This window comes from Lichenostomus cassidix, chromosome 3, assembly GCF_008360975.1.
Source record: "Lichenostomus cassidix isolate B80296 chromosome 3, HeHo_3.0, whole genome shotgun sequence".
In the NCBI taxonomy this organism is placed as follows: Eukaryota; Metazoa; Chordata; class Aves; order Passeriformes; family Meliphagidae; genus Lichenostomus; species Lichenostomus cassidix.
Window position 1 is genome coordinate 7558642 of NC_139483.1, and position 15344 is coordinate 7573985.

Sequence of the window (15344 nt, forward strand, 5' to 3'; positions counted from 1 at the left end):
TCGTCCATGGAAAGTTAGAAGATATTCTCACAAACATGCTCATTACCCTCTGGAATTATGTCCTATAAACCTTCTCTCCAACTGTGACCTCTGGTGCAGCCACATCCAAGAGCTATTTGTTTTCATGAGAGGAGTCAGTTTGCTGGAAACTCCCCTCTCTGCACCTGTTGAATCATGCTGTTATCACAGGTGACATTGTCATCAGGGTTGTCTGGTGTTCCTAACAGCACATCTGAGAGACACACAGCCTTGGACATCACCAGTCCAGCGTAGCTCTGGAGAACTGTATTGAGACCAAAGAACAATCACAAAAACTGGACCACACCTTTGGCACTGCTGCTGCACAAATGTGCTCAACCTACCAACAGTTCAGCCTGGAGAGGTGTAACTTCCCTTCCATAAACTGTTTTTCTGCATTCTAGTGACTTCATGTATCTGATAGCAAGTGAGATTTTCAAGTCCGGCTCAATTAAACGCTGGGCTTTAAAGCCTGGTGTACTGCTACTGTGTGGAGCAAACTGAGACATGGTGCCAAGATGAGCCCTGGTGGCTGACTGAGGTGCAGGTGCTCAGCTCTGTGCTGATGCAGTGGGATCTCCTCCTTGTTATGCTTTTACATCCTGCTTGCAACAGCCTCTGCAGACAGAGAAGCAGCAGCCAAATGTGGCAGTGACACACATGACTGCTTGAGGTCAGTCTGTAAGGGTTGAAAGCCTCACAGCAGCACTGTGCAAAGTGTGAAGAGACCAGTTCTTTGCTATTTGATTTCAGGCATTTTGCTGAAGTTCTGCACAAGTCTATATTGCTCTCAGAGGAGGATATTTAAGAAGTTGTTTGGAGGCCATAACTAAGATGTATATGCACAGGTAAACCAACAAGCATTGGTGTAGAAGGGGGAGAGGGCCTCAAATGCCTCTTTTCAGCTTGGTGATCCACCCTTCTCTCTCTAGTTGATCTAAAGCAATGGCATTGCTCTTAAATGATTTTTCTCCAAAATCCAGACATCTATTATGTCCCTCTTTGCCCCTACCAGAGAAATTGGGAGAAAAAGTGATAAGGACAGACTGACTTGGAGCCATCAGTGTATTAGTATATTTTATTTGGCAATCAACTTGATACTGATTGGCTCAAATTCCTTGCTATGTCTGTTTGTCTTGGAGTGACTTTATTATGATACTCTGTTCCTGCTCATCTGCTTTATGCCCAGAAATAGGTCCTGTAGCTTTAGGGTGGGTCTGGGGGAGGGTCAGGAACCTTGGGGCTCTTGCATGGGTTTTGTTCAAATCCTCACTCCTGTGTGCTCGTTTTGCGGCACGGATGGGTGTTACTTTTTGCTTGGCTAGCTTGGTTTTTCTTGTTAGCTCAGGCAAGAAGTTTCTTTTTTCCCCTTTTCCCTGGACTGCAGTAACAATCCTTCAATGGCTTCTGTTGTTTTTCTTTGGATTGTTTGGCTTGGTTTTGGTCTGAGATCAGACAGTCCCCAGGAGATTGTCAGCGTGACCTGCGGGGAGCTGCCGGAGCCACTCCGCCCAGTTCCAGACCTCAGGAAAAGCTGAACCAACAAAAGAAAGGACTCTGAATCCACCTACTTTATCTGTTGTGAGGAGGAGACCAACACTGGACATTCACTAGATTCCCATCTGTTTTTTCTTCCCCAAGCTGCTGCGTGGACATTTCTTCTTTCCCTGAGATAAAGCTGTCCACCCTTTTGTTCTTCCCTACCACGTGGTTGGCCAAGTTTCTTTTTCCTTCCCTGGCATTTTGGAGTTTTTTTGTTCTGCTGTGGGTGGGTATGTGTCTGTGGGGTAAGGTTCTGAAGGTTCAATATCTAACAGCTATTCATTTTATCCCATGCTGTGCAGCCATTTTGTTTACCAATAAAAGGTTTTATTTTTTTCACTTTCACCACCACTAATATTCATTTCCTATCAGAAGGAAGGGATTGTTGAAACCCTTTTCTTTAGAGTAAATGCCCATTCCAAAGCGTTTTCTCCCAAACTTGTCTCTAAACCAAGACACTGTTTACCTGCTTAACAAACAAAAGTGCATATTGTTGCCGTTTAAGCTGTAGCTTTTCATCTGACATAATTTCTGTTGAGACATTTCCTTCACTACAATTTCCTATATAAACACAGGTTTTGAAAAAGGCAAGAAAACTTGAAACTATCTTAAGCAGCAAGTTAAGTTATGGATAAAAATCCGTGCTTTAAAAACTCAACAAATAGGATGTTGCTCACCTACCAACTCTGTCACCATTACATCATGGGGTGATGGAGATTGTTGAGTCTGGGAAGAGAATATTATTCAAAAATATTTTGTTATGAAACTGATGGTTTTCTGGGTCATGTTATCCCTGAGGGCTAGGTGGTGAGATGGGAAATGGTTTTAATCAGTGAACAGACACAGAGGAACAGAGGATCTCTTACTGCAATCTCTTTTACAGGTGACTGCATATGAGTGCATGTTCATTCCCCTGATACTGGTTCTTGGCTCAGCTGTGACATTTAAAATACAGACCTGGAAAATCCTGGGACAGAATGGCAGCATGGCGTGGCCACTTCAGATACAGTGCCAAGAGGATTGAAAGAAGTCAGTACTTTGTGTTACTCTTGTGTGGGAGTTAATTAAAAGAAGAGAGGATCAAATGCTCCTGCTTGCTCAGAGCCCTGGTTTACTGTCCTACCACATGCTCTGCCTCTTTTCCTTCTTGATATAACCATTACTGAAGCAGCAAATTTCCCCTACAGATTATATGCAGTTTGTCTGCTGTGGTCATGAGGATCAGGGAAGCTCTGCTTACTCTCAGGGGTTCTTTATCTGGACAAAAAAAGACTTCTGTGGTTTGTTCTCTCACAGCCTAGCTTCAAATTGTTTTGTGAAAATCCATATCATTCCTGATTGTCTTTTCAGGACAATCCTGCCTGTCAGAATGGGTTATGCTTTTCCTCTACAGCCACTGGGTGATCTCTCTCAGGAATCCTGCACCCAAAACCCTTCCTTGGTATGGACCACACATAGCTTTGAGGAACTTGCTCTGTTGAATAGATATGGGACTTGATGCAGCAATGTGAAAACTCACATGCTGGATACTTTCACAGAATTTTAGTAACACACAATGCCAACAAAGGAATGAAAAGGAGCCCCAGAACAACTACTAGGCTCTGCTCTCTTAGCTAGGAAAGGAAAAAACTCTTTGTACAGAGCAGGGCTTCAGATTACCAAGGTTTGCAAACCCACTGCACATCCTTATAATCAGGTTGAGGTTAAGTGGGAGATATATAAGAAACATCTTCCTGAAGGCAATAATTATTTTTAATTCTCTTTGTTCTGTTGTCAAAACAGTCCCATTAAGCAGCTATTGTATAGAAGATCACTTCCTGCCATTTTGAAACCTTTAACTGCCTGCAGTGCTGCTGTATTTGGGGCATGAGAGACTTCTGTTAGGCCAGCTTGATGCCTTATTATTTCTTGTAAGTTCTGGTTTGAAGGTTCTAGATATTTATATTGAATTCTGATTACCATTTTCTTTCACTTGTAAAAAGAAGCAATGTGAGAGTACAAACAGTCTGCCTGGCTCTCAAAAAGCAGTATCAGCACTATTTTAGTTAATAGTCACAAGGTTGTTTTCCCTCTTCTCAATTTTTAATGAGACAAGCTTAAATAGCACAAGATTATACTTGAAAAGCATTTTAATTCAGCTTGATTGGAGTATCATGAAGAATCTACCCAATTGACACATGTGTAGAAAGAACTGGAAGCAAGAATTATATGGTAGCATTATCTTTTAATGGCTGCTTCTATTTTAATTGCATTTTCTTAGAATAATAAGTAAAATCTTATGTGGTCAGAGAAAGCATCACTCATGGTTCAGGGGATAAATAAGGGATAAAGAAATAAGTTCAATTTCATGCAAGCTTTGTTAGATGAATTTGCTCAGTGTCAAATCAATCTTTTGGTTGTTTTTAGCTAGAAATACTTGAGCAGGATTGATGGCTAACAAGTTATCAATAGACTAAAATGAACCCTTGGCAGAACAGATGAGTTCACAATGAACAAAGGAGAAGGGTCATTGTTAAGGACCTTGATTATCTCAGGATATCTCAAGTTAGCTAGTTATTTATCTTCTGAAGTATTCTTCTGCTTTCTAGAGGTGACACCTTTTAAAGAGGATAGCAATTTAGGCTGAACACTCATAGGCAAGGCAAGGAAGTGAAACATCTTTTTCTACAGCTTGCATTGAAAAGACATTTTGTGTTACATATGAAATATGTATAGATTAGGTAATACTGCATTTTTATTGGGTATTATTGCATTTGGAGTAAATATTTTTTTTTTCTCTCTGCAGGTTATACTATTTCTGATGTTTGAATAAAACAAAGGTATGAATAAAAAAAAGGTAGCATTTTAAAAGAATTTTGGGCTAAATACCAAATTCTCAAAACTACATGGTAAACTCACTCTTCTAGTGCTTTTGGGCGCATTTACATGATCTCATAAAACAAATGCTATCTATGTGTGTAGTTATAAGATCTTTCATTAGTCAGATTTGATGTTCTGAAGAGGAGATGCAAAGATTAATTTCTTTCCATCTCTTTCATCTCACACACAGATTAGTTTTTCATTATTTATCCAGTACAGTCTTCTCATTATTAGATAATGTAGCTGCTGATGTTTGCTCCATGGAATCAATTGTCTTGTGAAGGTAAGTGACATAAGGACATGTGCTGGGGTTTTTTGTAATGGCAGTTTTCCTGTGAAAATAGCAGCAGACTGACACTCGGGTTCATAAATGTATGCTAGTCAGAGCTGTATGCTATACAGTCATTTGTAAAGGGAAAAATAACAGACCAGACCAGGCAAACCTCTCCACAAGTAATGAGTATCATTCATGTAATGATACCAATTTGAAACAGATGCTACTGAAAAATGCATGGTGTGTAACTAGCTGCCATTTCCAAATGTCATAGAATTCTTTGGCCTTAGAGAGGGACAGCAAAGCCTTGATCAGGTTAGCTTTAAATTCAATATGTTTTGCTCTGGTATGGTGGTATATCCGGGCTTAGAGTTGACATAAAATGTCTTTTTTTCTCCATGGACCAGTATAGGAGCAAAATCCCATTGTTCTGATTCTCAGCCTTGTGTTTTGCCTTAAAACTTGCTCTGCTGGAATTGGCTTCCTTGACAAACCTCAGATGTCATAAATTTTGAGTATGACAAACTTTCTGCTTATCTTCTCCCTCCTTTCTTGGGCTGGCCAAGGCACACAGGCTGTAGGTTAATTGCTTCATGTCCCGTAGTGAGAAAGGAACAAGAGTCCCATGTGGAAGCAGTTTGAGCATCTCCCTAGATACACCTTTCGGCACAACATCAATATCACTGACTCTAGGGCTTTTTTGCTCAATCTCTAATTATCTTTAATCATGTAGGCATTGTGAGCCAGCATTCAGCTTTCTGATTTTTTTGTTAGCCTTTCCTGCCTGACTTGGATATTTTGATGTTGTTCAGAGACATCGAATGTTTTGATGACTCAGAGAAGGACACACAATTAAGTGTAACAAACCCGTTTTGGTGATAGAGGACCTTTTAGTTTGCCTGGCCAGGAGCTATAACTCAAGCAGCACAACAAATTAGTATCTCATTGATGGCTTCTCTGGTCTGGGGGTATATTAACTGAAAATTGTTGTGGCAAGTTCGAGGATCAAAATGTTTGGATGTTCTCTGGTTGTGGAAGATTCATTTGTGTCAGTACTGATAGCTGGCTATTAGAGAGTGAGGACTCAAAGGGCAGTACTTTTGGGGATCCTTCTGGGTGTTTTCTGTAGTTCCTCAGTATGCTGTCCAGTTTTCTTTTCTGTTTCATAGCATGTAGCTCTATGGAGGTGGAATATTTCCCCCTTCCAACCCCAAATGTCTTTGATCTTTCAATTTTGTTAGGATTTTTTTTTCTTAAAATATTTCTGACCAGCTGTAATCAAAACTACAGTTCAACTTTTCCCTTATTAGACTTGCTGTTTTCATGACTTGAGGCTTTTGATGTTCAACTCTAAATCAATGCTTCTGTCAAGGGAGTACAAATGTGTAGCTGATCACAGGTGCCAGGCAACTGTTATGTGAGTGGGCAAGGCAAAAGCAAGGACGATTTCTAAAGTACTGTAAATCACTGAGGGCTGACAATTTTGCTGCTATTTGGCCCTTGAAAAAGTGTTGCCTTCAACCTCTGAATAGTGTCTGACAAAAAGCATAAGAAATCAGGAGTGCAATCACGTTCACATTCTACCCCATTAGTGGATGATGAATTAGGTGTCAGGTGAGTTTGTTTACTTGGAAAGCAAAGCGAAGGAAAGCAGCCCTATAAAAGGAGACAGTCCTACAGGTGAGAGACAGTTATTGGAGATGTACAAAGCTGCCAGTAATTCTTTGCAAAATATTATTTAGGGGAGATTTTGGAGAAAAAGAAATCTATGAACTATATCTTTTCCCATCACAAGACCTAGTGTATTTATACTATAAGCAAACTTTATAGAATTTACTCTGTCTTAGTCCATAGAAACGATTTGATAGTAGGAAGAGATGAAGAAAATATTAAATATGGTCCAGGAAGAGGCTTGGTAATACAGGAATTTTCTTTCAAAGAAGGATTTGAACAACTTTCATATAAAAATTAGAGCTGATCTATCTCTTAATGAAGAAAATGAGACCTTGAGCTTTCTGTAGATTAAGTCTCTAGAGAGGATATGGTCTGGCAGGTTAGCTATATTAGCCTGTTTTCAAAATCCAGTCTAGTATTTTAAAATGTGTTTTAACTAACAGCACAGCCCTACTAAATAAACAAAAAATATGGTTTTTTTTTTTTTTGTTTTGTTCATTCTCTTCCAGAAGCTTTTGGTTTTCTTTGGGCACAACATAGTCCTTATTTTCTACTTTGATAATTATATTGAGTTATGCTTTATTCAATGTTTACAACATTTAATGAGTTCTTCCTGAGCTGGCTGTGTACCCCTGCTTAAAAAATACATGTTTATAAAAGAACTGAAGTTATTTTCTGACTGGTTGATTAGATCACTGCAATTTTGTTAGACCCACTGTGTACAGAGAGGTAAATCTCATGTTTGCTGGATGCTGTTTTAAATGCATCAGCCATGAGCATACCTGAAAACATTTATTATTACCAGGATAGTTCCAGAGAGCTATGAAACTCTGAGTTGAGTTACTGAGCTGATTTCCTGTATTGCCATCCCTTAGCCCAGTCTTAGCACTGAATGAGAATAGTATTAATATTTCATAAGATAAGCCTCTGGTAATATTTTGATTACGGATTGAGTAGCAGGGAAATGAGGGAAGCAGCCTGGGCCGGATCCTCAGCCATCATAAATTGGCTCCAGTGGTCCATGGAGGTGTGGTGCATTTTGACATTGTTCCTTTGAGCACTTGTCACTGGACAGGTGCAGTTCTCTCAAATTATAGATTATAGAGAAAATCTTTAAAAATCCATAGAGCAAAGCATTCCCCCTATTTACTTTTGTGCCAGAGGCTTGGGAAGTTGTGCTGGGTTTGGCTGGGGTAGAATTAACTTTCTTCACAGTGGCTGGCATGGGGTTGTATTTTGGATTTTTGCTGAACATGGGGCTGATAATATAGAAATGGTTTAGTTATTGCTGAGCGAGGCTTATACAGAGCCAAAAGAGATTTTCCCTACTGTATGGCATCATGCTCAGTATATAAAGGGGAGGAAAGAAGGAGGAGGGGGAGGATGTTTGGAGTGATGATGTTTGTCTTCTCAAAGAACTGTAACATGTGATGGAGATGGCTCAACATCTGCCTGCCTATGGGAAACAGCAGATTAATTCCTTGTTTTGCTTTGCTTGCATGTGCAGCTTTTGCTTTCCCTGTTCAACTGTTTTTATCTTAAACCACGAGTTCCCCAGCTTTTACCTTTCCCCTTCTCTCCCAGATCCTGCTAGTGGGATAGTGAGTGAGCAGCTGCCTGGGGCATAGCTGCTGGCTGAGGTGAAACCACAACAGAGCTCAAGCTGGTTGCTGCTGATCCCAGGTGCAAAATGGCTGTTTGGGGTAGAAGACAGGTTGTGACTGTGCCTCACCCCTGGGATTCCCTTTGGAGCAGCCCTCTAAGGCTCCAGGTCTGTCCCAGCCCTTCCTCTTTTCTCTTGTTCCTCAATTTCTGTGACAAAAGGAGCCCAGCATAGCCTGGCCTCTGTAACTTTTGACCACAGGATGAAAGGAAATCTAGCTCCAAACCTGGCTGCTTACAGGAGGAACTGCTCTGGGATCTGTTCAGACACTGAAGAAATGCGGCAAGCCCAGTTTAGACAGTGTGTCTGCACACATGATGATCCCTGTGCACCATGGACAGCTCCCGTACTTTCCTGGCTCCATTGCTTTCCTTTTGCAACAGGTGACATTTCAATGGTCTTTGTATCAATAAAACATTAGCTCAAAAGATAGTATGAGTGATAGACAGCTGCTTCAAAATATTTGTGGTGAAATTTTTTGGTATAGGCAGTTGTGAAATTTTTATTGGTTGTGTATAGAGCAGAAGAGATACCAGAAGTTTTTAGCATTCAGGACATCAATTGTACCTCATAGGGACTGGCACTGTACTTTACTCAAGCAGGCAGAAAGTGAACAAAACTTGCTCTACTTGTTGTCTGATCCTAACCTTAACTGAAACAGAACTATCCTAGCAGGGCACCATTGATATACAGCTATACCAATTAAACTTTATCAAGGAAAATATAATTCTTGTAAATATTAAACCATTTTATTAAGTGGCAAGAACCTCTGGTGCTTTGTAATTAATAATTTAAATCTCATGGTACAGGCTAAACAATTTCCAAGCAGACCTGCACAGTGAATGAGGCACATATTTTCCTGCTTTTAATTTAGACGTTGGATAACTAGAAGAGAGAGAGAAATTGTAATATATTTTCCCTGCAATATATTTTCCCTGCAATTTTTATCCCTTGTTATTAAAATACACCTAGCTGTAGCATATGTTTCCACAACTGCCAAGTAGGCAAACATTGGATTTTCAGAACTGATTAGATGGGAAAGGCATGTTGAAAGGCACCTGTGAAAATTTCAGTGAGAACAAAGTATGTGCTGAACTCTTTCTGAAAATCAAAAGGAGCAAGGCTTTTATTTGTATTTGTGCTAAAGAAAATCCTTAATGGTGTATTGAGTCCACAGGTTGCATTCACACAGATCTGGGTGGGTTTTTCCTCATATATTGTGGTTTTAAATCTATTTTTTTTCCAAAGGAAGATTTGTGGGCTAAAAAAGCGATGCATATTACTTGAGACTGTGTCCAAGCAAGGGCTTCTGACACACTCAGATGGACCCCATGTCCTATAAAGGGTGTGGGAAGAACTTGGTGTTTGAGAAGGAGCTTTAACATAAACCAAATAATAAGACTTAAGGGGAGCATGAATTGTGAATCTATTGCAGGTTAAAAAGAAAAGGAAAAAAAACTCTCCCATGGTATCTTCCTCAGTGGCTATTTGTATTCTCTTAGGCTGAATGCTCCTTTCCTGCTACCTCACGTACTTACGTGCATTTTGCTTTTATTGACAAACCTGCAGATTTAGGATGAAAACAGTTTGCAGCTGATTAAGGATGGTGTGCCTGGCAATTTCTTGCTAATCTCTCTTATTGTGCCCTTCATAAAAATGGTAGTCATGGCAGAAATCCTGGTTTAAATCAATACCTGCAAGTGCTAATCTCCGAAGAGGAAAATGTCAAATACCTCCTGCTGTGTGCAAGGTCTCAATTTCTATGGCATGAAACATTAAAGGCAACTGAAATTATTGGCCTTTTTTTTCCTTGGCATGAAGTTTTGCACTTTCTTTTCTAGCATTTCACATGCCATTAACCATTCTTATATAACCAGGGCCTTAATGGTGCATGACATGTCTGATACTGCCACACAGTCACATGGTGGAGCCACTAGTGGTCTCAGCTCTCCCTTGGATATTAATTCTGACTGTGCCTTGAGTTCTGGAGTCAGCTTCCTTCCTTACTCATGGGACCTCTTCTGAGAAATGTTTCTTAAAAGCCCCAAGCGTTAGTTGCATGTTTGAGTGCAGCATAGCACTTAAATGACCAATATAAGGAATTCTGGAGCCAAAATCAGTGGTAAATTTAATCTGTTTGGGGGCCTTAAACTCAGATTTGAACACTTACTGTCAGCATCCTATCCCATACCCATGATGTTTTTCTTGCTATTAACATTGGGACACAATGTTTTTAGAAGCCTGCTCTTTGCTCTGCAGTGCCAGAGGGGAAAAGGCAAGTAAGTGAACTGTAAGACTGAAAGATCACTTAGAAATGAGGACATAGTGTGTTTCAAGGTAAAAAGACTTTACCTGCTCACTGTATCTATTCCATCTCTGCAGAAGTATGTGCTCTGGTTTCTAAACTAAATTATTCCAATAAAACCATTTCAGAACTTAGAGAGTATTTTTGCTGTCACTGATATCCTTGGTCCTCTGCAAAGACAAGTCGCTTGTGTACCATAGTGCATTAGGGAACCTAATTCTATTAAGTACTTTTTCTAAATTTTTCATGATTGAGATTAATTGAGAAGGACAGAAATTCTCTATATAATTTTTAAAACTTTTCGAAATGCTACGTTGTTTTTATGAGGTACATACATTAATTTTGTTTGTCATTGTGTTAGTTCTGTTGCAAAAATAGCAAGCCAAATTTCAAAATTCTATAGTCTCCTTTCCATACGTCCTTGGATGAAGGCATTGCTGATGCTATCTCAGCCCAAGGAAGAGCTAAGGAATACTGTAGCATTTGTGTCTGCAGATATGTCTGATATGTCATCCTCCATTTCAGACAGCTGTTTCTGAAACAGGTTCTAGTTGCCCTTCCAATATAAGCAGCAGAGTGTGCATCACACAGAGGTAGTTGGGGCTTGGGGATGTCTGTAATCCTGAGCAACAAATTAACAAAGTACTAACAGATTAGAGACTACAGCTGCACTAGATTAAAGGTTTCCTAGGAGGAGACACCTGAGTGTTGATGGTGTTTCCTGAGCCATGGAATAGCGTTAGAGGGATGACTGCTGGAAGAGGGCATAGTGTGTGCAAATGGATGGTTGCAGATACCCCAGGGATGATTTGGTCTGAATGGACTTTCAGGAGAGAGGGACAGCTTCTCTTATAAAAGAAGCTCTGTTCTCCTGAGGATTTTTGTGTGTTTAAAAAAAAACCCAACTTGCTTTCAACTACCATCTTTGAGGAAGTGACCTGGAATTGTACATACTGGCACTGATTTCCTCCTGTAAAAATACAGTCAGAAAGAATATGTCCAACACTGATAATCTTTTTACAGCTCTGCAGCTGGGAGGACTACCACTTTTCTGGCATTTCACAAAAGAAGGTATCGTTTCTTTCTGCTTTTTGGCAACTTTTGGAAGCCAGAAGCAAATAAAAAGAAAGCTTATGAGTAGTAAATAAATAAAAAGAAAGCTTATGAGCAGTAAATTTGTAGCTTTATACCTAAGATAGCTAGTGCCAAATTCTGTTCACATAAACAGTCCCACTGGAGAACCAGCAGAGCTGTGTGCAAGCACACTCTGGGGCACAGTCTGTGTGTCTGAGGTGATTACTACCAAATAAAAACAGTGCAGAATTGCAAACTGTTCTGCCTCCATTGCTTCAGTGACATTTCTGTTAACCTCAGCAGAAGTTGTGTTGTCTGATGGAGCTGAAGCAGCACCTTTCCTTTTCCATGAATGAAGTGATTTAGTTTTATTTTAAGGGATGGAAGCATCTCACACCTCAACATTTTCACATTCCAGCAAAGACTAAATGTAATTCAAGTCACCTCTGAGGAATTTGTGTGGTGAATCTAGTAGGTGGATTGAACCTTACTGTGGCTCTGGGGAACTGTATGATAAATTAATAACTGTTCACCAGTTGGATTTGTTTGCAGAGTCTTGAGGGCATACTGTGATGATGCTGTGCTGAAAAGGTGCTGCATTTCAGCCCTTACAGATGTACAGAGACTGAATTAGCTGATTATTTAGAGCTGCTGTTAGGTGCTTTGTGAGATACTATGTCAAACATTAGAATCAATACATAGGAAGATGAACATTTAAGCTACTGGGCAGCTGTACCAGAAATGGAAGCTGTTGCAGGGAGACTGACTGGAAGGAGGCAGACAGGAGGCTTCTTGTTTGCCATGACAGAAATAGGCATCTCATTCACACGTTTGCTCAGTTTTTCAATCTTCCATAGCAGTTTTTCACAGTGGATTTCTCGCATGGGTTTTGCACATATTTTGGCCCCATCTCTTCTTTATGTGTCTCTTTCCAAACTTTTTCTTTTCTACATTTTCCTTGGTTTATCAATCTTTCACTTCTTTGCCTACTTCATCCTCTTCTGCATTTCCATTGCCATTTTTCCTCTCTTTTCCTTTCCCTCACTTTCATATATTCTTTCTTTGGGCACTTTTGCCACTTTTTTTTTTATTAATTCCATCTCTACATTTTCCTGGGCAGCATGCAGGGGCCATCTGGCAGGGTGAAATTAACCTTGCTACATCCTAATGTGAGCAGGGCTGAAGCTTCTTGAGGCCTTAAAATTATTGTATCCTCTGGACACCCCTGGGCTCTGAGAAAGGAGAGGAGCAGCTCATGGATCCTGACAGATCCCAGGCAGTTCTGATGGGGAGCTGCAGCTCAGTTTCTTCTTTACAGAGGCTCTGAGACCTCCATCCTTTCCTGATGAGACCCTCAATGTACAACTAGGACCTGAGCTGTCGTGTTTGGATCATGGTCTTCTGTACTGTTTTGTAGAGAAGGTCAGGTCAAGATATTCTTGCTATATATTTTTGGATTTTTGCCCTGAGTCATCCTTGGTTTAATTTAATAAGAACTGGTAACGTTAAATACAAAAGGTACAGGTGTTACCCTCCCAGAGGGATATGTTTTTATAACAATAATGCACCTAGTCTTAAATGCCCCTACTTTGTCAGTGCTTTCCCTTAGATGTGTGATTCTGTGACTGTGTTTTTCAGAGCAGCCTTATCCCTTCTTTTCTGTTTTGGTTGGTTGGAAAAAAACCCAGTTGGACTTTGCAGTGTTTGGGGTGACTCTTGGTTCCCATGACTGTCTTCATTGTGTTTTTTTAGTACCTGCCACAATCTCAATCTTTCTTGAATCTGAGTGACCAGAATTATTTATGTTATTCCAAATACTCCCAGTGTAACTCATGAAATTCTTGATTACAGAGAAACCCTGCTTTTGTCAGAAATGTTAGGTAACTAATAATTACCAAGGACTATCATCAGAAAAATAGTTAATAAATACTTCAATTTCAGATGCTCTTTAACCTTGCAACAAACACTGATTTTAAGATACAATTTCCTTTAGACATATGTGAGTAGTTTGTGTGATTTTTTTTATGACTTCTTTCCAGAAATCATTCTCCCCCCTAGTATTTGCTTGACTTCACTTTGTACATTCAATAAAAGAAATTCAGATCTGACATCTCAGCCAAATCCTTGGAGGTCAAGACAGCTGCAATAAGCCCATGTGTCTGAAGCACAAGCCATCCCTCTCCTGCTGTTGTGAGTGCCATGAGTGCCAGCTCCCAGCCCACTCCTGCTTTGATTGTCTGGTGACCTTTCCTTTCAGTGCTCAGCCCTGTTGAGACTCCCGTGAGGGATGCTGCAGAAATGAATGGAATCTCTTGCTGAGAAGAGAAATGCCAGACCTTAAACAGGCAGCTGGAGAAGCCAAGGATAAATAAGAATGCGATGTTCTTGAGAAGGAAAAGATTGTTTCTCTGCCAAAAAATTAGAATCCTTCTAGGCTTCAGTCAGTTGCTTCTGGAGAGAACAAATGTGGCACTTTGTGTTTCCTCATAAACTTTAATGCAAGTGTGCCTGATTAAATTAGATATCCGTGAATTATATAAATGTCCCCATTTTGTAGGTGAATGTCACATTGGAATTGAGGGAATTCAGTCTCTGAATTCATGTGTTTTAACCACTTCTCTTTGAGGGCTTGCAATCACCACAAAGGTTTTCTTTTTTAAATCCTTTTGTCAGGCCCATCATTTATCATGGATATGTCTTTTATTAAGATGACTAATATATTACTAGCAATCACCATTCAGTTTTGAGATTATTAACAGGCTGTTTAATTATCCCCCAATGGTATAATGAGTATGCTTAACCCATGTCTATACAGTGCCAAGCTGTGATAGTCACCCCTCAACCACAGTGATTCAATGTGTGATTTTCAAAGCACAAACAAATGAATGATACTGGTCCTGGTTTGTACTGAGCTACTTCAGGAAGAAATGGTCATTGCAAGGTAGCAGGAGTGGAAATGAGATGTTAATCAGTGGCTCTCATTTACGTGATTGGATGGAAGGGAAAAACAACAGAAAAATCCCCAAACAAATAAAACCCTATACCCTTCCTGAAGGAGGGGCTGTTTTCCAGCTTGTACCTATCAAGGACTTTGTTTCAGTAGAGAAGGGAGAGAAGGAGGACTGTTGTATCAGGACATCAATGGTGTCTCTCAGGCAAGGAGCACACTGGCATTGTGCCATGCACCTGACCAGAAAGAACTGCACACAGTTCTTTCTCCTGCTTCTAAAGTGTCCAGAAACTGATTCACATACATTTTCATGAGCACCAGAATAAGGAAAGTTCACCGATTTTTATCCAAACTGCTTCTAAACAGATTCAGTTAAAGAGTTGAAACTTTTATTCCCTTTTTTATCCCAGTATCTCAAGGCCTTTGTAGATTAAAGACAATAGTTACCATTAGCGCTAAGCTATTTTTATCCCTGGAACTCAAGTGCCTTGGAAGGATGAGTGTTATCAATCTGATTGACCAGTTCCACCTGCCCAGTTACAAAGACTTGAGGCAATTGTTGGAGAACCTAGTGAATGAAGCTCAGGCTGTACGGGCTTGGACAGTGGGGAAAGCCTCCTGACCCCCATCTGTGAGGCTATGTCTTGCTCCTCAGAGCTGGAGATGCTTGTGTGCATGCTTGTTGGAGTGAGACGGCACATAATGAAGCATGTAAAGGAAATAAAGGCTGTTTTATATAAATTCTCTCACTTTTGGAAATTAACTCTGTGGAGTATTGAAAGTGAAAATAGCTCCTTTTGCTTTGACTGTCTTGTTTTCTTCTACTGAACACAACTCTGCTTTTGCCCTGAAATGGTTTAAAAGAAGCTGGAATGTATTTCTGCTAAAACTCAGTGATGTTGAGTGTTCCAAATCACTTCATTTGTAGGATAAAATTTGTTGAACAGAAGCGTTGCTGGTCACAGTGCTGTTCTGACTTCTTGGT

At 40.1% G+C, this 15344-nt stretch overlaps 1 long non-coding RNA gene across 1 annotated transcript in view; it reads left to right on the forward strand.

Moving 5' to 3' along the window:
• Positions 1 to 3427, forward strand: part of LOC146438967 (uncharacterized) — a 109585-nt gene extending 106158 nt beyond the window's left edge. The window contains exon 8 of the long non-coding RNA XR_014850604.1: positions 2444 to 3427. This is a non-coding gene — a long non-coding RNA (uncharacterized LOC146438967). The remainder of the gene's footprint in view (positions 1 to 2443) is intronic.
• The last annotated feature ends 11917 nt before the right edge of the window (positions 3428 to 15344 follow it).